The sequence below is a fragment of the Lucilia sericata genome, unplaced genomic scaffold (assembly GCF_015586225.1).
Source record: "Lucilia sericata isolate MDLA Ls3-8-SP2 unplaced genomic scaffold, ASM1558622v1 Contig000615F_arrow, whole genome shotgun sequence".
NCBI lineage: Eukaryota > Metazoa > Arthropoda > Insecta > Diptera > Calliphoridae > Lucilia > Lucilia sericata.
In genome coordinates, this window is record NW_023994621.1 from 175,178 (window position 1) to 199,218 (window position 24,041).

Sequence of the window (24,041 nt, forward strand, 5' to 3'; positions counted from 1 at the left end):
AAATTTGCTCGTCTCTGACAATTCTAAGGTTTTCTGCTAATTTTTTTCTTAATCTGACCAGACGTCCACCTCTCTTTTTTTTATTCTGGTGTCCATCTTTGGGATTGTTGTCAATTTGTCATCTTTTAACCTTTCCTGTCTTCTACTGTATTCCTCCAAAGTTAGTTTTTGAGGTCCTAATCTGGCTGGGACGTATTTAGGAATGTCTTCTGTTATGCCCAAAGGTACATATTCTTCCATCTAAAGATCGAGATTGCATGGTCAAGATTAAGTGGGCAGGATCGAGATTTGCAGGATCAAGTGGGTTGGTTTGAGATTTGCAGGATCAAGTGGGTTGGTTTGAGATTGGCAGGATCAAGTGGGTTGGTTTTAGATTGGCAGGATCAAGTGGGTTGGTTTTAGATTGGCAGGATCAAGTGGGTTGGTTTTAGATTGGCAGGATCAAGTGGGTTGGTTTTAGATTGGCAGGATCGCCATGTGGTGGTTTGTCAAAATAACAAAAGTAAATTAATTAAAGAGTTTGTTTTGTAACCGGCAGTGTTTGCCGTTGGCTACGCTATTGCTTTTGCCGATCTTACCTTAATAAGGGCAAAAGGAGATTTTCTGAATAAAATTCAAGGCAATGTAGTTGCCGATTTGAGTCTTAGTCTTAATCTGTTTTATTTGTGGCCAAGGGGCTCTTTTTATATAAAATTTACATATCTTCTTTACTATTCTAACTTATTCTAATTTACATTCTATCTTGCTTAATCCTATTCCATACATGCACTTATTCTAATTTCGACAGTTGCAACTTGAAGAGTTGACCTTCAAATTGGGGAATTGAGTGACTTTATCAATGTCACTCAAACACCAATATGATCCCTTTAAGCATTCGTCACATTTCATTCAAGTGCAGCTTGATCGATTTTTGTTTATGTTTTGCAGTGTGAGGCGTATATGTAAGTACGTGTGTGTGTTGATGTTTTGTACAGCGGTGTGTAATGCAAGAGCACACTACAAGATCTTCTAGTGGAGCTTCCATCTATATGTTTTTTTAGTATCAAAGATTCATGTTGAATCCATTTCGAAGGACTATGAATGAATGTACGTTTCGTTTTGAATGTTTATAAGACATTAAGGGCCTTATTTATAAAAAATTATAACAGGTTTATAAGGCAACTTTTCATACAAAATTTTGTTCAGTAAACCATTTTTTAGAGGTTATTTTCTCTCTTGGAACTCTTTTTTTTAACTCTCGTAGAGTTTCTTCAGCGTTTCATGGAACCTCTTTTGTTATTGAAGCCAGTCTTTTCTCCCTTTTAGAGATTATTTGCTCTCTTGGAGCTTTTTAAACTTTCGTGGAGTTTCTTGGGGTTTTCTTGGAACTTCTTTTTTGGATCTATTCCTGGATTACTTGAAGCTCTTTCCTCTTTCTGAACATTTTCATTAAATGCTGTTCTGCATTTTGCAACATTATCAGCATATCATCTCTCATCTTTTCTTTAATGGCTATTATCATGGATTCAATGTACTCTTGTAGGCCTTAACACTATGTCTTCCTTTATAGTTGTCGATATTTTGTATGCTTCTTTCTGGTATACTTTTTATTTATTTATTTAATTTATAATTAGCGATTGCTAATTCAATATCTGTCTATACCGAGATTGACTTTTTTCACGAAAAGTGAACCTGACCTCGGCACTGATCCGGCTCGAAAGACCAAATGTAAAAAATGTATTAAAATAAAAAATACACAAAATTACTTGTGAATGTTTATGAGACCGCGAATGGTTGTAATGCACTCGTCCAATTCTCGTTAAACACTAATTTTTTTAATAAAACTAAAATCTTAATAACTAATAATATGCAGCTATTTACAAGCTCAATAATGCAACTCTAACATATGTATATCATTTGTAGGATTATTGTCATTTCAAGAATTAAATTTCTATAGAACCAATATGTTGAAGATGTCCTGATCGCCTGATCTTGGCGCTCAGTATATCTTCAAAAACATTTCATGTGTTTTGCTCATATAATATAAGGCCTTCTTAATTGAGCTTTCTAATTATTATTCTTGCTATTATTGGGGGAATACCTTCCAAACTAATTGCTTTAAATTCCTGAATACTTTCGTTTGTAACATTAAGTTGTTCGCTAATACCATCGCTTTCTTATATGTCGTTTAATGTGTAATGTGGGAATGTGAGATTTTTTATAATGTATTATTATTATTTTAATCTGTCTGTGGTCTTCAATGCGTCAATTTCCGAATTTCTTCGAAGAGCGCAAAGTCCCTATTTAATAAGAAGATGAGTATTTGTAAAAGGTTTAACAAAGTCTGGTTTTATTTGTATAATTTCGGGTTTTATATACTATATTTTAGTATCCCCCTCTGTTATTCTAATTAATAATCTATCTTAGTCTAATTATAATTATATTTTCCTATTGGTTATTATTTTGATGCCTTCTTATGTTAAAAATATGTTTATTTGAGATGTTTGAGTTACAAGTTTAAAATTGCTTTTCGCTTGTCATAGCTCTCTCGGCTGCTTCAACTGCTTCCGGAGATGTTGTAATGTCTTAAACATGAATAGGCTTTGCCAGCTTCATCGCGCTCTTTATTCCTCTATGGTGAGGGGTTGAGGACCAACAATTACCAATTTTTTATATTTTATATTATATTTTACATATTATGTACGAAATAACTATTCGCCTTGAATGTTTGTAAGACACTCTGAATGTTAAAAGACTGCGAGTGGTTGTAAGGTACTCGTTAGATTCTTTTTGAACACTGACTTTATTTATAAAACTAAAAACTTAAGAACTATTAAACAAAATCTTAAAACTAACTTAGAACTAAGATAAGACCTCATGCCCCCTTTTTTATGCATTCAATCTTATCAATTTAATATTCCCATCTAAGGGTAGATTTTAAAGTGTGACTACATCTTCCTATATTTGTAGCAGTAGTAGCCAGGAATCCACGACCAAAGCTTAGCTCTCTTCTCCCGGCTCGCTTTGTTCAATTCTAAATCTCCATCAGGATATTCTTCTTCATCGGCTGGATTATTATCTTTATTGGCAAAAGAAAATGTTTCGTCACCAGTATCGGTAGTAATATCTTCGGCTAATTCGGCACTTCCTTCTTTAACGATAGCCCCAGTTTCATTACATGCATTTTTATCGTCACCATTATTAGCTTCAGCATCATTGCTGAGGACCTTCAGCATAATTGTTGAGGACCAACAATTAACAATTTTTTACCATTCTAACATATTCTATTTTACATATTATGTACGAAATAACTATTCGCCTTGAATGTTTGTAAGACACTCTGAATGTTAAAAGATCGCGAGTGGTTGCAAGCTTCTCGTTGGATTCTTTTTGAACACTGACTTTATTTATAAAACTAAAAACTTAAGAACTATTAAACAAAATCTTAAAACTAACTTAGAACTAAGATAAGACCTCATGCCCCCTTTTTTATGCATTCAATCTTATTAATATTCCCATCTAAGGGTGGATTTTCAAGTATGACTACCTCTTCCTATATTTGTAGCAGTAGTAGCCAGGAATCCACGACCAAAGCTTAGCTCTCTTCTCCCGGCTCGCTTTGTTCAATTCTAAATCTCCATCAGGATACTCTTCTTCATCGGCTGGATTATTATCTTTATTGGCATAAGAAAATGTTTCGTCACCAGTATCGGTAGCAATATCTTCGGCTAATTCGGCACTTCCTTCTTTAACGATAGCCCCAGTTTCATTACATGCATTTTTATCGTCACCATTATTAGCTTCAGCATCATTGCTGAGGACCTTCAGCATAATTGTTGAGGACCAACAATTAACAATTTTTTACCATTCTAACATATTCTATTTTACATATTATGTACGAAATAACTATTCGCCTTGAATGTTTGTAAGACACTCTGAATGTTAAAAGATCGCGAGTGGTTGTAAGGTACTCGTTGGATCCTTTTTGCACACTGACTTTCTTTATAAAACTAAAAACTTAAGAACTATTAGACAAAATCTTAAAACTAACTTAGAACTAAGATAAGACCTCATGCCCCCTTTTTTATGCATTCAATCTTATCAATTTAATATTCCCATCTAAGGGTGGATTTTCAAGTATGACTACCTCTTCCTATATTTGTAGCAGTAGTAGCCAGGAATCCACGACCAAAGCTTAGCTCTCTTCTCCCGGCTCGCTTTGTTCAATTCTAAATCTCCATCTCATCGGCTGGATTATTATCTTTATTGACATAAGAAAATGTTTCGTCACCAGTATCGGTAGTAATATCTTCGGCTAATTCGGCACTTCCTTCTTTAACGATAGCCCCAGTTTCATTATATGCAATTTTATCGTCACCATTATTACCTTCAGCATCATTGCTGAGGACCTTCAGCATAATTGTTGAGGACCAACAATTAACAATTTTTTACCATTCTAACATATTCTATTTTACATATTATGTACGAAATAACTATTCGCCTTGAATGTTTGTAAGACACTCTGAATGTTAAAAGACCGCGAGTGGTTGTAAGGTACTCGTTGGATCCTTTTTGCACACTGACTTTCTTTATAAAACTAAAAACTTAAGAACTATTAAACAAAATCTTAAAACTAACTTAGAACTAAGATAAGACCTCATGCACTATTTTTATACATTCAATCTTATCAATTAAGATTCTTAAAAGTAACTAATGTTGGTAATAGGTTGAGTCTTAAAGGATTTTAAACAAATTTTTTGCAAATTATTTTGGTATTTCAATACAAATTTCAAATATTTTTGTGAAAATTTATTATTGAACTGACATTATGATTAAACCTATGACAGAGTATATATTATATATACATATATATTATAACAAAATAAAACTTCTTAATATCTTAGCAAATAATAATTTAATTTAGCTCTATTAATAAAAATCAAATTAGATTTAATTTTTTTTATAATTTGATAAAAAATTATTATAGTTTAAATAAATATTAAGGTTTAATTATATATAATTTAAAAATATATATTATAAATAATGTAATTTAATATAATATAAACAAAAATCCATTATGTATATTAATTTTTAGCTTAAAAAATTTATTAATAAAATTTATTAAATATATAAATAAAAAATATAAATTGCCAATAAAAAATTGTTTTAATATAAAGAATTCAAAAATATAATACTCTTATTTTTGGTTCAACTGGCTAAAAAACCTTTTTTGTAGGTGCGCGGTAATGGTTGTCGGAATTGATCATATTATTTCTCGCTAATTTTCATACTTAGATTTCTCGCTAATTTTCATACGAAGTCGTCAGTAACTATCACATGTTCATTGCTGTAACGTTCATCTTTAACAATTTGCACACTGCTCTTTGACTGGGTTGTTAACATAAATGAAGAAACTCATTTTTCTAGTAGCTTTCTTCAGTAAAGTAAAGAACTGGGTAGTAATTATGGTATGGGTGTTGGTGGTGAATAGATGTTTATCGTCAAACTTAATGCTCAAGTGTCTTCCAGGAAAACCCAATAATTTTCATTTACGGCTAACAGGTCGAAATTTTCATTAATAATAATATAATAATATTGACATAGGTTAGGTTACGTGGGTTGCTCGCTAATAAGCGAGTTCATTCGGAGGCCTTGTGGCCCATTGTGATACCCTTAGAGTTGACATTCCCTTATATTGAGAGAATAGTTTCCCTCCCTAATTTTGTTGACTACGGTGTTTCTAATAGAACCTATCATGTTTACTAGTAACGCAACTCTGAGACAGTCCAGATCATGGAAAAGAGATCTACGAAGATAGAGTAGTCTGTGCTCTTGTAAGGCTGGGCAGTCACGTTAAAGGTGTTGTACCGTTTACACTTCTTCTTCGTCCAAGCAGCTTCTACAGTAGCTATAACGTGGGTAGCCCATACGTTCCGACATATGTCCAAACATACAGTGCCCAGTAATTATAACAGTTAGAAGCAGAATATTAACATAAATAAGTCCACTAAATTTTTTTAGGGTCGATTTCTGTCCAAGTATCTGCATGAATATATGACTGAAACAAATTAGCGTGCTAGAGTTATTGAGACCTCCCGATATTAATCACGTCTTATATATATACATAATTAAGGTAACAATTGGTTCAAAAGTTTTGCTTCACACAATAATATTGCTACCTTTATTGTTGCGTCCTCTTGATTTGTGGTAATGGATGAAGATTCGACGTATCTCGCTATCGTTAATATATAGTGTTAAAAAGGGATATGTCCAGAAACTTATAGCAAAATATAATTTTGTTTATAATGAGATAACGTATTGTCTGAGAGATACAATCTGAGACTCAAAGACAATAGCGGATTTATCAAAAAGAAAACAAAGCCAAATATTATAAGATAAATACGATACCATGTAAATACTCATCGGAGTGATTACATCAGGGAACTAGTAATGCTATAACATCCCTGACGAAATGAGGAAGTCGATATATTACAAAATGCTTTTTTAGATATCTCTACGCAAGGTCTATCCAATATAAATGGAATAAAAATGTCAATATTGACCGTAAACAGTTTTCAGTCGTACCAGTTGAAGGTATAACTATCCATAAGAGCCAAGGGCCAACATATACAAGCGTGGCTGTTCATCTATAATAGGGATGTAAAGCTAAACTAAATTTAGTCTAGCAACAAGTGTTGCTGGACCTTTCTTAATTGGAAAGTTCCCTTTGCATACTTAAAACCTCAAAGAATTACTAGAATAATTCCCAAAAGAGTAATTTTCTCGATGGTGACGATCTTATGTGAATCCCAAATGCACAGGAAAACACTTGTAGCGTCAGCAGTAGCAGCAAAAGCGGAAACATTAATAATTTTTGAACTATTTTACTTAGTTCAGTATAATATTTATACAAAACTAAATTTATAAAAATATATGAATAAATACCTAGCATAAAGTTTCATTAACATGTAATGGGTTAAGTAGGCTAAAATTTACTTACACAGTCACAATAAGTCACTATGGGAAAAAATCCAATATAGCACTCTATAAAGAAATCAGTGTTTCTGAAGGACGTTATATCTGGAATAACATCGGTTCAAAGATATTTTTATATAATTTAGACTGTTTTTTCAATTCAGTGATATACAACCGTAATATGATTCTATCATTTTAAGAAAATATAAGGTGTCTGGCTCTTCAAATTACAATTTCATTAAATTTTTAAATCATACTTCTATAATTTTTAAAATAATTCTTTTTTACCATAAAACGTCTGTTTCGTACGAAATCTTGAAGAAAACTGTGCAAAGCTTAATATAGATTAAGGTTATTATAAAATTTCTTTTTTTTATTGTTAGACACTTATTACTAATCAAAACTTACCAATTGATGGTCTAATGGTAATACAACTCCTTGAAATTTCGGTGCAACGAATGCCGAATTACAAATATGGGCATATTAATCCCATAAGGCCTCTGGGAATAATGAACTGGTTGTTAAAACCAGAAAAATTCTAGCGAAAATATAACGAGCAGTCCTCGTATGTATTCTGAGTGGATGCATTAAGGATTACTAGCACTACTACACAAAATTGAACATGCGGACTCAGACAAATGTTGAGAATGTAGAGAGGATAGAGAAACCTTTATCATTGTCTGGATTTGTAGATAGATATTAGTTCCAAATATCTTGGGAGTTATATTATTTCAGATATAACATTCTTGAGAATTACGTCCAGTTACTGAACATCGGAAGATAACACTTTCGTTTAAAAGAAATTTTTAAATTCATCTAAATTTATAAAATGTGAAAGATTTGTTTTCTTAAGTTTTACAACCGGCCAAAAACTTTTGGAACCTATATTTTGAATTGGAGGCATAGCAGTAAAGTGGATTTCAATTCAAAGTAAACATGTCCTATTTAAGCCTTTAGAACTCCATTTATATCAAATAGACCAACAATCGGTAGAAAAGTTTTGATTAGTAATAAGTATCTGACCATATATATTTTCAATAAGAAATTTGTATAAAAACATCAATCTCTATGAAAGTTTGTTCAGTTTTCTTCAAGATTTCGTATGAAACAGACGTATGGTAAAAGAAAACATTTTAAAAATTCTAGAAGTTTGAAGAAAAGTTAATACTATATAGATGATATAAAATCATGTGTCAATCTAATCATGATAAAAATATCAATCAAGGAATTAATACACAATTTTTTTAAATCTTATTAAAATAATAGTAAATTATAAATAGATGGATAATAATTTTCTTTTAATAGTAATACATTATTTTTTTGTAAATTAAAATTTATCCATTCACATGTATTTAGTCCTGTGTCACATAATTTACTTATTCTTAGACAGTTTATGAAATGTTTTCCATTATGAGACTCAACCATTTTTTAAAAATTATTTAAGATTTGTTAAAAAAAAATAGTAGAAATCTTTTTTTAATGCATATGCATGTATCTGGACCCTCATTATAGCAAACGCTGTATCAGAGGCAACATTGAAAATGACTTCCATAATTATCGTCCTCTCTTTTTACTACTCTAAATTTCCTATTCTCATCAAGCATTTGGAGAAAAAAGTCGACCATCTGTCGTTGTTTGAATAACATTGATGTTTGGAAATCATCCAGAAATTTATAAATTATTTTCCTTAGATAACTTATTTTTTCAGAATATTTAAAAATAAATTTTTAATTTCTACAAAATTTCTTATTCCATGCCAGTCTATTATACGCTAATGTTTTCCATAATTTATTTAGTCAAATTTTATGGAATCCTCAAATTTCCACGAACAACTTTGACAACTTTCCAAGTAAACAATAAATTTCGGATTAGCAATAGGTGGCATATCTGAGAAACAATTGAATTATCATTAATGAACGAGTCTTTAATTTTATTTCTTTCTTTCAATAAATTATCTCCATCTTTATCATAAAAAAATTATTTCTATGCAAATTTTCTTTCGCTTCTTTATCTATATCAAGCTTAAAATGACCCCAAGCCAGGGTATTTACATATATCATAACTCATATAAATCTTTTATTAGCTAAATAAATATTTATTTTTTTTTTTTTTTTTTTTTGTTAAATAAACAAATTTTATAGACTAAATCTAAACTTAAATTTCTTACAACATTATCTTTGACATCCTTTAGTTTCTTTTTTGATCATCTTTTTTAAAGTAGTACATTTTTGCTCTAAAACCTACAAATTCCTTCATAACTATACCATTATTTTCATCTTTCATTATACCCAACACTTTATTATTCTCTTTTGGTATACCAAGCCGTTTATTACTATAACAGTATTCGGAATTGTTGAATTTTAGATCGATATCATTAACCCACAAAGGTTATTATTACATCTGGTATTCAGAGTTATCAATTCAGGTTGTATTTTTGTTGATTTTAGCATAGCGTCCCACGATAAACCTGGTGTTGTCAGCATTGTAGGCGAGACAAAATATTTTAAATTGCTTTTTACAGATATATGTAACTGGATCCGAGGTTAGCAGGAACCTATTAAGTACATCCATATTTGATTCCCAATTATTCAAGAACTTGTATTATTTACACTTATATTTCATCATACCTAAAACTTTCTTATTCTTTTCTGGTATACCAAACCGATTATTACTACCATATTGTGAAGTGTCGATAAAGTAAATCTTTAAATTCGTGAATATTTTCAAATGCTAACGTTTTGTAGCAAATCCAACGTTTCCTTATAGTAGATAAAACAGGATCAGAAGATAGAATCAGATTATTAAAAATATCTTCATTTTGATATCTAAAAATTTCTTATTCTTTTCTGGTATACCAAACCGATTATTACTACCATATTGTGAAGTGTCGATAAAGTAAATCTTTAAATTCATGAATATTTTCAAATGCTAACGTTTTGTAGCAAATCCAACGTTTCCTTATAGTAGATAAAACAGGATCAGAAGATAGAATCAGATTATTAAAAATATCTTCATTTTGATATCTAAAAATTTCTTATTCTTTTCTGGTATACGAAACCGATTATTACTACCATCTTGTGAAGTGTCGAATCTTAGATCGATATCATTAATTATTTCATCATCTGTTTCTATTGTATAAGTGATTGAATCGGTGTCTATGCAATTAAGTTATGCCCTTGAATTGTATTTAGATACAATCTGATCTAATGATCTGAGAAATATTTATTGTTTGCTACAGAATGTCTTTCAGAACATTGAACAATTCCGCCTGCAATTCCTTTATATAAAAATTGTATCATTTCTAGATCTGTTAGAAAATCAAGTTTTATATTTGTTATTTTCAGCATTGCATCCCAAGATAGACCTAGTGCTGTATAAAGTGTTATAGATATAAATTGTATATGCTTTTACAGATGATCCTAAAGTTTCCAATAACATCTGCTAATAACAAAACGTCACTTTTTAAGTATATCATTAAATAATCTTCTAATGATCTATAATTAAATTTACGTCAAAATTCTTGTGTATGTACATAATCTTCTGAAGAACATACCGTTTTAGTTAATATATCTTAGATATCATTTAGCATGCTTAACAAACAAGTTTCTTGAAGTTATATGGAAAGTCTACCTTTCTTATCAGTCAATCAAATTGTTTTTCATTAGAATGATATTCTTGTACATTTTTAAGTTCTTGTAAATTATCTAAACTGGATGACATAAATCGACAAGAATCTAAAAATCTTATTTCAGTATTATCACTGTTATCACAACTTATTGTTTTCGACAAAGTTATATATAATTCTGAATTGCAGAGTATAATGTTAATGAGTCCATCATCAATAATATTAACTTCTTTAACAAATAACTGACAATTACATGCCAAAAAATTTTGAAAAATTACTGGGAATAATGAAGTTATTTTGTAATTAATATTACAAGAAGTATAAAATGGAGTTCTATACTTTCCACTTAAATCACAGAGGCCCCTCACTTTAACCTAATTTAAAAATATTTGATATTATTATGTTCATATTTATATTATTATGTTCAAAATCTGAAATTTCCTTATTGATTAATTCCATCCTCACTCCGAATGCAAGTTTGTATATTTTCAATAATACACTACGCATCAGCGTATTGCAAATGCTATATCAATAGAATTAATATAGTTTTTAAAGTCCCAATAAAACTTATCTAAATCTTCTTTTTATGAAAATGTTGTAAACATTCGTTACATATCACCAGACTTTTTTTAGCTGTTGTTCCCACTGGAATTGGATGATTGTATCAAAATAATGAAGTAAATCATTTATGATATCTTTATAAAAATCTGCGGTCCTAATACTATATGTATGAAACTTTCTCATTATAATTTAAATGTATTCTGCAATTATATTTAGATTTCATATAATTATAGTGAAATTCATACATTTTCTACATAGAAACTTCTAAAACACTAGGAATCTGTCATCTCCAAATAGAGACATACTATGGAAATTCAATTGGGAATATGAGCTTGTGCTTCCTTATGAATTTTTCTTTGAGATTCCCACTATGTTACTTCATAAACAGACTCCTTTTATCAACATTTTCCATGGTCTTTCCATAGACTGCACATTATTAAGTAATTTAAACAAATCTTTTTCAAATGTATTAGATGTTCTACTCATACGATATATATTTAAGTCGATGTATGACTTTAACCGGGGTGTTTAAATTTGATGACTTTATGAATTTTTTTCAAAATCAAAACATTTTCTTTACACTGTTTTAATACTCTATAATGTATCAACTTTTCATTAATCATTGGAGCAGTGATTTTATTCTCCGGACCAAAAAAGGCAAATCGTTATGATAGCCATGTAATACTTCTGGATATTCTAAGTCTACTTCCATAATGTATCCTTCATCAGTTTCGTTTTCTATTGCAAGAATATCGAGGCTATCAATTTTGTAACTATTTAACTTCAAAAACTCTGAGAATAGTAAAGTAAAAACAGGTTATTGGCACCCAAGTAAATCAAGTATTCCGAAAGTTTTTATATCATAATCGCTCATATACTTGTTATTGTCTATATATGGCTTAGCATATAAGGCATGAAGTTCTACACTAAACTTAAGAGTGTCATTCATTTTAAAGAAGTAAGGCACCTCATTCTTAAATGCCACATAGAAATATATCAGGCCTCCTTACAATATGAACATGAAAGAGTTATAACCCTTGATTTAAATGCGCTCTTCATTCTCTTCACAATCCCCTCTACAAGTGATGACTTAACCACTGCACTCCTTGAAGTTAAAGCATGACTCGTCTCACTAAAATCGGAATTCCACCATAACTCTCTGTACTTTTAAAAATTTGCTTTAATCGTGCATCAAGATAATCCAGCATTCATGCTCCAACCATATAAATTTCATCAATTATCAATAATTTCAACTCCCATAGTAAAGATGAATGTGAGTTAACTGTATCATTATTAAGAGGAAGAATTTCTTCTGAGAATAAATAGTCGCTCCACCAGTTTTAAGAGGGATTTTGAGTAAATCGGGATTAGAACCAGGAATGGAATTATATCTATAAGTAGTCTATTGGTAATTTGTTTTTATCAATCGACTCTTTCCAATTCCGGGTCCTCCTCCCACATAAAACATTACGTTTTCTACAACATTTAGTTAAATTTATCAAAATTACATTGTTTTGTCCTGTACTGAGGATAATAATAAACTAACAACACTTATTAAAGGTTGATATCTGATCAGTCTAACGTTTCTTTCTCATCAGCGTTATTATAATCCACATTTATCTACTCTGTTCTCATTTTGAATTTGGTGAAGAATTTCTTCGAACTCACCTTTCTTACACTTTTCATAAACCGACCTATTTCTTACCATAATATTCTTGTGAACTTTTCAAGTTTCTTCATTGTCTTTATTTAAGATATCATCGTGTTCATCTTGCCAAGATATTTGTAGAATTACAAGAGTTCGGAAATAATTTTCCCTACATAAATCAGAATTTAATGTCGAAAACCGAATTACAGAAGAAGATCAAATGCCTTTTAGAATATGGTAACCTTCATCATGTTGAACCACGTTATTTATATGGATATCGCCCAATATATCCCTGGCTATATGTCTACTGGATCCAACCTTTTTGTATAAACATGTTGAAATACTATTCTTAATTTTATATAATTCAAGTTTTATATATGAATATAGTACTCTATAAAGAAATCAGTGTTTCTGAAGGACGTTATATCTGGAATAACATCGGTTCAAAGATATTTTTATATAATTTAGATTGTTTTTTCAATTCAGTGGTATAGAGCCGTAATATGATTCTATCATTTTAAGAAAATGTAAAGTGTCTGGCCCTTCAAATTACAATTTCATAAAATTTTTAAATAATACTTCTATAATTTTTAAAATAATTCTTTTTTACCATAAAACGTCTGTTTCGTACGAAATCTTGAAGAAAGCTGTGCAAAGCTTAATATAGATTAAGGTTATTATAAAATTAATTTTCTTTTATTGTTAGACACTTATTACTAATCAAAACTTACCGATTGATGGTCTGATGGGAATACAACTCCTGGAAGTTTGCGCTACAAATTCTTGAATAAGACTAAATAGACTGTAATACTTTTAATTGAAATCCACTTTATTTTTTGGCCTCCGTTTTAACCTGACGAATGCAAAACCATTCAGTGTAACGAATGCCGAATTACAAATATGGGCATATTAATCCCATAAGGCCTCTGGGAATAATGAACCGGTTGTTAAAACCAGAAAAATCGTGTGGAGTGATTCTAGCGAAAATATAACGAGCAGTCCCTCGTATGTATTCTGAGTGGATGCATTAAGGATTACTGGCACAACTATACAAAATTGGACATGCTGACTCAGACGAATGTTGAGCATGTAGAGAGGATAGTGAAACCTTTATCATTGTCTGGATTTGTAGATATCAGTTCCAAATATCTTGGGAGTGATATTATTCCAGATATAACATCTCTCATGAACACAGATTGGAAAATTCTTGAGAATTTCGACCAGTTCCTATACATCGGAAGATATCACTTCAGTAAAATCGTTTTTAAGAAATTTTTAAATTTCTCTGAATTTATTAAATGTGAAAGATATGTTTCCTTAGGTTTTACAACTGGACAAAAACTTTTGGAACCTACATTTTGTATCAGAGGCATAGCAGTAAAGTGTATTTCAATTCAAAGTAAACTACATGTCATATTTATGCCTTTAGAATGCCACTTATATTTATATTAAATATACCAACAATCGTTAGGTAAGTTTTGATTAGTAATAAGTATCTAACCCTTAATATATATCTTTAATAAGAAAATTGTATAAAAACATCAATCTCTATGAAACTTTGCTCAGTTTTCTTCAAGATTTCGTATGAAACAGATGTATGGTAAAAAAAATATTTTAAAAATTCTAGAAATTTGAAGAAAAGTTAATACTATATAGATGATATAAAATCATGTGTCAATCTAATCATGATAAAAATGTCAATCAAGGAATTAATACTCACTTTTTTTAAATCTTATTTAAAATAGTAGTAAAATGTGAAACAATCAAATTCTATTATTTATTTTTCTTATAAATAGATGGATAATAATTTTCTTTTAAAAGTAATACATTATTTTTTTGTAAATTAAAATTTATCCATTCACATGTATTTAGTCCTGTGTCACATAATTTACTTATTCTTGGATAGGTTATGAAATTTTTTCCATTATAAGACTCAACCATTTTCAAAAAATTATTTAAGATTTGTTTAAAAAAAAAAAAAATAGTAGAAATCTTTTTTTAATGCATTTGCATGTATCTGGACCCTCATCATAGCTAACGCTGTATCAGAGGCAACATTGAAAATGACTTTCATAATTATCGTCCTCTCTTTTTACTACTCTAAATTTCTTATTCTCATCAAGCATTTGGAGAAAAAAGTCGACCATCTGTCGTTGTTTGAATAACATTGATGTTTGGAAATCATCCAGAAATTTATAAATTATTTTCTTTAGATAACTTATTTTTTCAGAATATTTAAAAATAAATTTTTAATTTCTACAAAATTTCTTATTCTATGCCAGTCTATTATACGCTAATGTTTTCCATAATTTATTTATTCAAATTTTATGGAATCCTTAAATTTCCACGAACAACTTTAAAATCCTTATAAACTAAAAATTTCGGATTAGCAATAGGTGGCATATTAAAATGATCATCATTATCATTATTTCTTAAAAATTCTTACTTGCCCCAGGGTATTTAGATATATTATAACTCATATAAATCTTTTATTAGCTAAATAACTTTAACTAATCTTATTTATATCACATTGCATTAATATATTTTTTTTGTTAAATAAACAAATTTTAAAGTCATAATCTAAACTTAAATTTCTTACAACATTATCTTTGACATCCTTTAGTTTCTTTTTTGATCATCTATTTTAAAGTAGTACATTTTTGCTCTAAAACCTACAAATTCCTTCATAACTATACCATTATTTTCATCTTTCATTATACCCAAAACATTATTATTCTCTTTTGGTATACCAAGCGGTTTATTACTATAACAGTATTCGGAATTATTTAAACTCGTCTTTCATCATACCTAAAACTTTCTTATTCTTTTCTGGTATACCAAACCGATTATTACCATATTGTGAAGTGTCGAATCTTAGATCGATATCATTAATTATTTCTTTATAGAAATCATCTGTTTCTATTGTATAAATGAATGAATCTGTGTCTTTGTAATTAAGTTATGGCCTTGAATTGTATTTAGTTACAATCTGATCTAATAATCTGAGAGATATATATTGTTTGCTACAGAATGTCTTTCAGAACATTGAACAATTCCCAGTAGAATTCCTACAGAATGTTTTATTTAATGCAGAACAAGTCCTCCTTTAATTCCCATTTTTATCATGTTGTACATATCAACATCGGTTATCAATTCAAGTTGTATTTTTGTTGATTTTAGCATAACGTCCCACGATAAACCTGGTATTATCAGTTTTAAAGGCGACACAAAATATTTTAGATTGCCTTTAACAGATATAACTAGTTCAGAGGTTAGCAGGAACCTATTATGTACATCTCTATTTGATTGTCAATACTCCAAGAACTTGTATTATTTACACTTATATTTCATCATACCTAAAACTTTCTTATTCTTTTCTGGTATACCAAACCGATTATTACTACCATATTGTGAAGTGTCTAATCTTAGATCGATTTCATTATTTATTTCTTTATAGAAATCATCTGTTTCTATTGTATAAATGAATGAATCGGTATCCATGTAATTAAGTTATGCCCTTGAGGTACAATATGATCTAATGATCTGAGAGATATTTATTGTTTGCTACAGAATGTCTTTCAGAATATTGAACAATTCCGCGTTCAATTCCTTTATATAAAAATTGTAGCACTTCTAGATCTGTTAGAAAATCAAGTTTTATATTTGTTATTTTTAGCATTGCATCCCAAGATAGACCTAGTGCTGTATAAAGTGTTATAGATCTAAATTGTATATGCTTTTACAGATGATCCTAAAGTTTCCAATAACATCTGCTAATAACAAAACTTCACTTTTTAATGATCTATAATTAAATTTACTTCAAAATTCTTGTGTATGTACATAATCTTCTGAAGAACATATTGTTTTAGTTAATATATCTTAGATATCATTTAGTATGCTTGACAAATAAAGTTTCTTGAAATTATGGAAAGTCTACCTTTATTATCAGTCAATCAAATAGTTTTTCATTAGAACATTTTTAAGTTCTTGTAAATTATCTAAACTGGATGACATAAATCGACAATCTTCTTCAGTATTATCTCTGTTATCACAACTTATTGTTTTCGACAAAGTTATATATAATTCTGAATTTAAGAGTATAATGTTATATAATGTTAGTAGGTTTATTATCAATAATATTAAGTTCTTTAACAAATAACTGACAATCATATGCCAAAAGAAATGTGAAAAATTACTGGGAATAATGAAGGTATTTTGTCATTAATATTACAAGAAGAATAAAATGGTGTTCTATACTTTCCACTTAAATCACAGAGGTCCCTCACTTTAACCTAATTTAAAAATATTTGATATTATTATGTTCATATTTATATTATTATGTTCATAATCTGAAATTTCCTTATTGGTTAATTCCATCCTCTACTCCTACGATATACATTTAAGTCGATGTATGACTTTAACCAGGGTGCCTGTTTAAATTTGATGACTCTATGGATATTTTTTCAAAATCAAAACATTTTCTTTACACTGTTTTAATACTCTATAATGTATACTATATTTTCTTTTATCTGTAAAGTCGGCAATCAACTTTTCATTCATCATTGGAGCAATAATTTTATTCTCCGAACAAAAAAGAATATCGAGCCTATCAATTTTGTCACTATTTAATTTTAAAAACTCTGAGAAGAGTTAGGTAAAAAAGGTTATTGGCATCCAAATACATTAAGTATTCCGAAAGTCTTTTTTGCATCGTAATCGCTCATTTATATGTTATTGGCTACAGAATGTCTTAATAAACATGGAATAAGTTCTCCTCTAATCACCATTTTTATCAGGTTATACATATTAACATCGGTTATGAATTCAAGTCATAGTTTTGTTGATTTCAACATAGCGTCCCACGATAAACCTGTTGCTACCATTTAATTTCAGCTTTGAGCAGCTCAAATTGATTTCACTTTGTTTATAGTTGGAATTACAAAACATCTGGAACGCTCTGAAATCAAGTTCATTATAAATTGTTCGTAATGAGGCAAAACTAATAGCTCTAATGCTGACTTTTGAAGAATTTTTTACTTTTCATTTAAATTGTTTTTACTAAATATAACTAGATCCGTGGTTAACAGGAACCTATTAAGTACATCCGTATTTGATTCCCAATCCTTTAAGAACTTGAATTATTTAAACTCGTCTTTCATCATACCTAAAACTTTCTTATTCTTTCCTGGTATACCAAACCGATTATTACTGCCATATTGTGAAGTGTCGAATCTTAGATCGATATCATTAATTATTTCATCATCTGTTTCTATTGTATAAGTGATTGAATCGGTGTCTATGCAATTAAGTTATGGCCTTGAATTGTATTTAGATACAATCTGCTCTAATGATCTGAGAAATATTTATTGTTTGCTACAGAATGTCTTTCAGAACATTGAACAATTCCGCCTGCAATTCCTTTATATAAAAATTGTATCATTTCTAGATCTGTTAGAAAATCAAGTTTTATATTTGTTATTTTCAGCATTGCATCCCACGATGTATAAAGTGTTATAGATCTAAATTGTATATGCTTTTACAGATAATCCTAAAGTTTCCAATAACATCTGCTAAGAACAAAACGTCACTTTTTAAGTATATCATTAAGTAATCTTCTAATGATCTATAATTAAATTTACTTCAAAATTCTTGTGTATGTACATAATCTTCTGAAGAACATATTGTTTTATTTAATATACCTTAGATATCATTTAGTATGCTTGACAAATAAATTTTCTTGAAGCTATTGAATACAAATAGTTATATGGAAAGTCTACCTTTCTTATCAGTCAATCAAATTGTTTTTCATTAGAATGATATTCTTTTACATTTTTAAGTTCTTGTTTTGTCAAATTTTTTACTAAATTATCTAAACTGGATGACATAAATCAACAAGAATCTAAAAGTCTTATTTCAAATTATTATCACTGTTATCACAACTTATTGTTTTCGACAAAGTTATATATAATTCTTTATTTAAAGGTATAATGTTAATAGTTTTATTATCAATAATATTCAATTCTTTAACAAATAACTGACAACCATATGCCAAAAGAAATGTGAAAAATTGCTGGGAATAATGAAGGTATTTTGTAATTAATATTACAAGAAGTATAAAATGGTGTGCTATATCCCTGGCAATATGTCTGGTGAATCCAACCTTTTTGTATAAACATGTTGAAATACTATTCTTAATTTTATATAATTCAAGTTTTTTATATGAATATAGTACCTTATCAACATGAGCGAACATCCTATCGTAGTGTTGATTATCAGCCTAAGCTGTGTTTCCTGAGGATTTAATTCTTCAATTACATCCAGGTCAGTATTTGAACCTGCTAAATCTTGCACTAATTGCTGATCCTCAACGTTTGTAAAAATTCTATATTATCTAATCAATCCTCAGGAACGGTCCATGTACATGTTTTCTGTCCAATTCTGTATTTATTAAACGAATTGTTTCCGTTATGAAGTTTTAGGTGAATTACTTCAGTTTGATTAAATATTCTCGGAAGGAACATTAAAAATTGCGCTTATTACAGCACATTGATGATTGTATCTCAATGAAACAATTCTCATAAATGGAATTCTGAGAGCCAAAAACCCATGAATATAGTACCTAATCAACAGGAGCGAACATCCTATCGTAACGTTGAATTTCAGTCCTTATAATTTTGGCCACTGAAGCATAGTAAACTCCCTTAACACCACAGTACATGGTTGGATATTATAGCTATTCAGCAGCAGCATTCTTTATTTAAAGGTATAATGTTAATAAGTATATTATCAATAATATTAAGTTCTTTAACAAATAACTGACAATCATATGCCAAAAGAAATGTGAAAAATTACTAGGAATAATGAAGGTATTTTGTAATTAATATTACATGTAGTATAAAATGGAGTTCTATACTTTCCACTTATATCACAGAGGTCCCTCACTTTAACCTAATTTTATAATATTTGATATTATTATGTTCATATTTATATTATTATGTTCAAAATCTGAAATTTCCTTATTGTTTAATTCCATCCTCTACTCCTACGATATATATTTAAGTCGATGTATGACTTTAACCAGGGAGCCTGTTTAAATTTGATGACTCTATGGATTTTTTTTTTCAAAATCAAAACATTTTCTTTACACTGTTTTAATACTCTATAATGTATACTATATTTTCTTTTATCTGTAAAGTCGGCAATCAACTTTTCATTCATCATTGGAGCAATAATTTTATTCTCCGAACAAAAAAGAATATCGAGCCTATCAATTTTGTCACTATTTAATTTTAAAAACTCTGAGAAGAGTTAGGTAAAAAAGGTTATTGGCATCCAAATACATTATTCCGAAAGTTTTTTTTTTTTTTTTTTTCATCGTAATCGCTCATTTATATGTTATTGGCTACAGAATGTCTTAATAAACATGGAATAAGTTCTCCTCTAATCACCATTTTTATCAGGTTATACATATCAACATCGCGATGCATCGGTTATCAATCAAGTCATAGTTTTGTTGATTTCAACATAGCGTCCCACGATAAACCTGTTGCTACCATTTAATTTCAGCTTTGAGTAGCTCAAATTGATTTCACTTTGTTTATAGTTGGAATTACAAAACATCTGGAACGCTCTGAAATCAAGTTCATTATAAATTGTTCGTAATGAGGCAAAACTAATAGCTCTAATGCTGACTTTTGAAGATTTTTTTACTTTTCATTTAAATTGTTTTTACTAAATATAACTGGATCCGTGGTTAACAGGAACCTATTAAGTACATCCGTATTTGATTCCCAATCCTTTAAGAACTTGAATTATTTAAACTCGTCTTTCATCATACCTAAAACTTTCTTATTCTATACTAGTTTACCAAACCGATTATTAATGCCATATTGGAAAGTGTCGAATCTTAGATCGATATTAATTATTTCTCTTCCAAAATCTATTATGTTGTAAATTTCCACCATTTTCGTTTAGAAGACTTTTATTTCCAATGGTGTATTTTCCAAATCATCTAAATTTGGTTTAGCATATAAGACATTCAACTTAAGAGTGTCATTCATTTTAAAGAAGTAAGGCACCTCATTCTTAAATGCCACATAGAAATATATTAGGCCTCCTTACAATATGCACAAGAAAGAGTTATAACCCTTGATTTAAATGCGCTCTTCATTCTCTTCACAATCCCCTCTACAAGTGATGACTTAACCACTGCGCTCCTGGAAGTTAAATCATGACTCCTCTCACTAAAATCGAAATTCCACCATATCTCTCTGTACTTTTAAAAATTTGCTTTAATCGTGCATCAAGATAATCCAGCATTCTTGCTCCAACCATTTAAATTTCATCAATTATCAATAATTTCAACTCCCATAGTAAAGATGAATGTGAGTTGACTCTATCATTATTAAGAGGAAGAATTTCTTCTGAGTACTGATTGACTGGCAATGAAAATAGTGAATAAATAGTCGCTCCACCAGTTTTAAGCGGGATTTTGAGTAAATCAGGATTAGAACCAGGAATGGAATTATATCTATAAGTAATATATTGGTAATTTGTTTTTATCAATCGACTCTTTCCAATTCCGGGTCCTCCTCCCACATAAAACATTACGTTTTCCACAACATTTAGTTAAAATTTATCAAAATTACATTGTTTTGTCCTGTACTGAGGATAATAATAAACTAACAACACTTATTAAAGGTTGAAGTCTGATCAGTCCAACGTTTTTTCTCATTAGCGTTATTATAATCCACATTTATCTACTCTGTTCTCATTTTGAATTTGGTGAAGAATTTCTTCGAGCTCTCCTTTCCTATACTTTTCATAAGATATCATCGTGTTCACCTTGCCAAGACATTTATAGCATTACAAGAGTTCGGAAATAATTTCCCCTACTTAAATCAGAAATCAATGTAGGAAACCGAACTACAGGAGAAAATCGAATGCCTTTTAGAATATGTTAACCTTCATCATGTTGAACCACGTTATTTATATGGATATCGCCGAATATATACCTGGCTATATGTCTATTGAATCCAACCTTTTTGTATAAACATGTTGAAATACTATTTTTAATTTTATATAATTCAAGTTTTTTATGTGAATATAGTACCTTATCTATACGAGCGAATATCCTATCGTAGCGTCGAATTATAGCCCAAGCTGTGATTCCTGAGGATTTAATTCTTCAATTACATCCAGGTCAGTATTTGAACCTGCTAAATCTTGCACTAACTGCTGATCCTCAACGTTTGTAAAAATTCTTTATTATCTAGTTAATCCTCAGCAATGGAAAGTTCATGTTTTCTGTCCAATTCTGTATTTATTAAATAAGTTATTGCTTCAAAAACTTTAGCGGAACGAATTGTTTCCCTTATGAAGCTTTAGGTGAATTACTTCAGTTTGATTAAATATTCTCGGAAGGACATTTACTGTATTATCGACTTGTATAAAAATATTAACAATTGCGCTTATTACATTATCACTGATGATTGTATCTCAATGAAACAATTCTCATAAATGGAATTCTGGGAGCCAAAAACCTTTATTTAAGGCTTTCTTCTAAACATTTCTTTAAACTATTGCTTAAGTATATAGTCGAAACATTTCCATTTCTTACTATTTTGACGATCTATTAAGGAATTTATTCGGTGTAATCTTATGCGAATATTACTGAGTTGATTAATGATTTCCATACCAATTTTCGATAACATCCTTGATTCTCGCCTAGCAATAGTATTACGTCTTTGTACTGCCGCGCCTTAAATAGGATTAGAAATATGTGCAATAGCGTCTCTTTTCCGTTCCTTTCCACGACACCCTTGATTTTTCCCTATGAATAGAATGTTCTAATGTATTCCTCTGCTGCTTCATAACACGATATGTCAGATCCATACGATGAGAAGAATGTGCAATCGCGTTCCATTCACAATACAGTTAATTTTCCCGACATATAGAATGTTCCAACGTATTTCTCTACTGCTCGATGGCATGATACTGTTCATTTTCCCATTGTATAGAATGTTCCAATGTATTTCTCTGATGCTCCATGGCGTGATAAGTCGGACTCATGCGATTAGAAGAATGTATAACGAGCCTTTCAGACTCTCGATAGTTTTTATCTTCACGAAGGGAGAAATGTGCCAAAGCATCTCGAAAATGTTCATTTGTTCTTTTGAATCACGTTTCCGTTCACAATGCGTATAGGATGCCTATAGCATGATCCTAACCTTCTTAAGAATCATAAAATATTGACGTTCTCAGATTGTGACATTCTCTATTATTCAGAAACTTTCCAACTTTTCTACGCTGACACGGGGTCTCGCCCGAGAACATGCATCTTATGTCGCAAGAACTTATGTTTTTTCTTGCCCTTTAATTCTCCTACACTACACCAATGTCGTATCTGATAAAACTGGTTGAAGAAACAGAAAAGAAATGTAAGAAATTAGTAATAGGTTGTGATGCCAACTATCACCACGTAACTTAGGGGCAGCACAAACACCAATCGCAGGGGACAAGCCCTAATAGATTTAATACTAAAGACATGATCACATTGAACTTAGGTGAACTACCTTCATCAATTGAATCAGAGAGGAAGTATTGGATGTAACGAAATTCAGTTTTGGAGAATTTCGAAAGAGCACTCCTTTTCAGACCATCGGTATATATAAGATTCAAAATACTTCGGACACCACCAAAGCCGATTAAGTTTCGGAACAGCTTAGAATAGAACACTTATCAATGTCGAAATAAAGGGGATATTTTGAGTAAAAACATAAATGTCCAATTATTTTGGAAACTAGAAGAGATAGAGCCAAAACAATGATAATCTTTGATCACTTCTATTTCTAAAGAAAAATCCATTTTATGAGTGAAAACATAAAGGTCCATTTATCTTGGAAACTAGAAGATATAGAGCCAAAACAATGATAATCTGTGGTCACATCTATTTCTAAAGAAAAATCCATTTTTTGAGTGAAAACATAAAAGTCCATTTATCTAGGAAACTAGAAGAGATACACCCAAAACAATGATAATCTGTGGTCACATCTATTTCTAAAGAAAAATCCATTTTTTGAGTGAAAACATAAAAGTCCATTTATTTTGGAAACTAGAAGAGATAGAGCCAAAACAATGGTAATCTGTGGTTTCTTCTATTTCTAAAGAAATATCCATTTTATGAGTGAAAACATAAAAGTCCATTTATTTTGGAAACTAGAACAGATAGAGCTAAAACAATGATAATCTGTG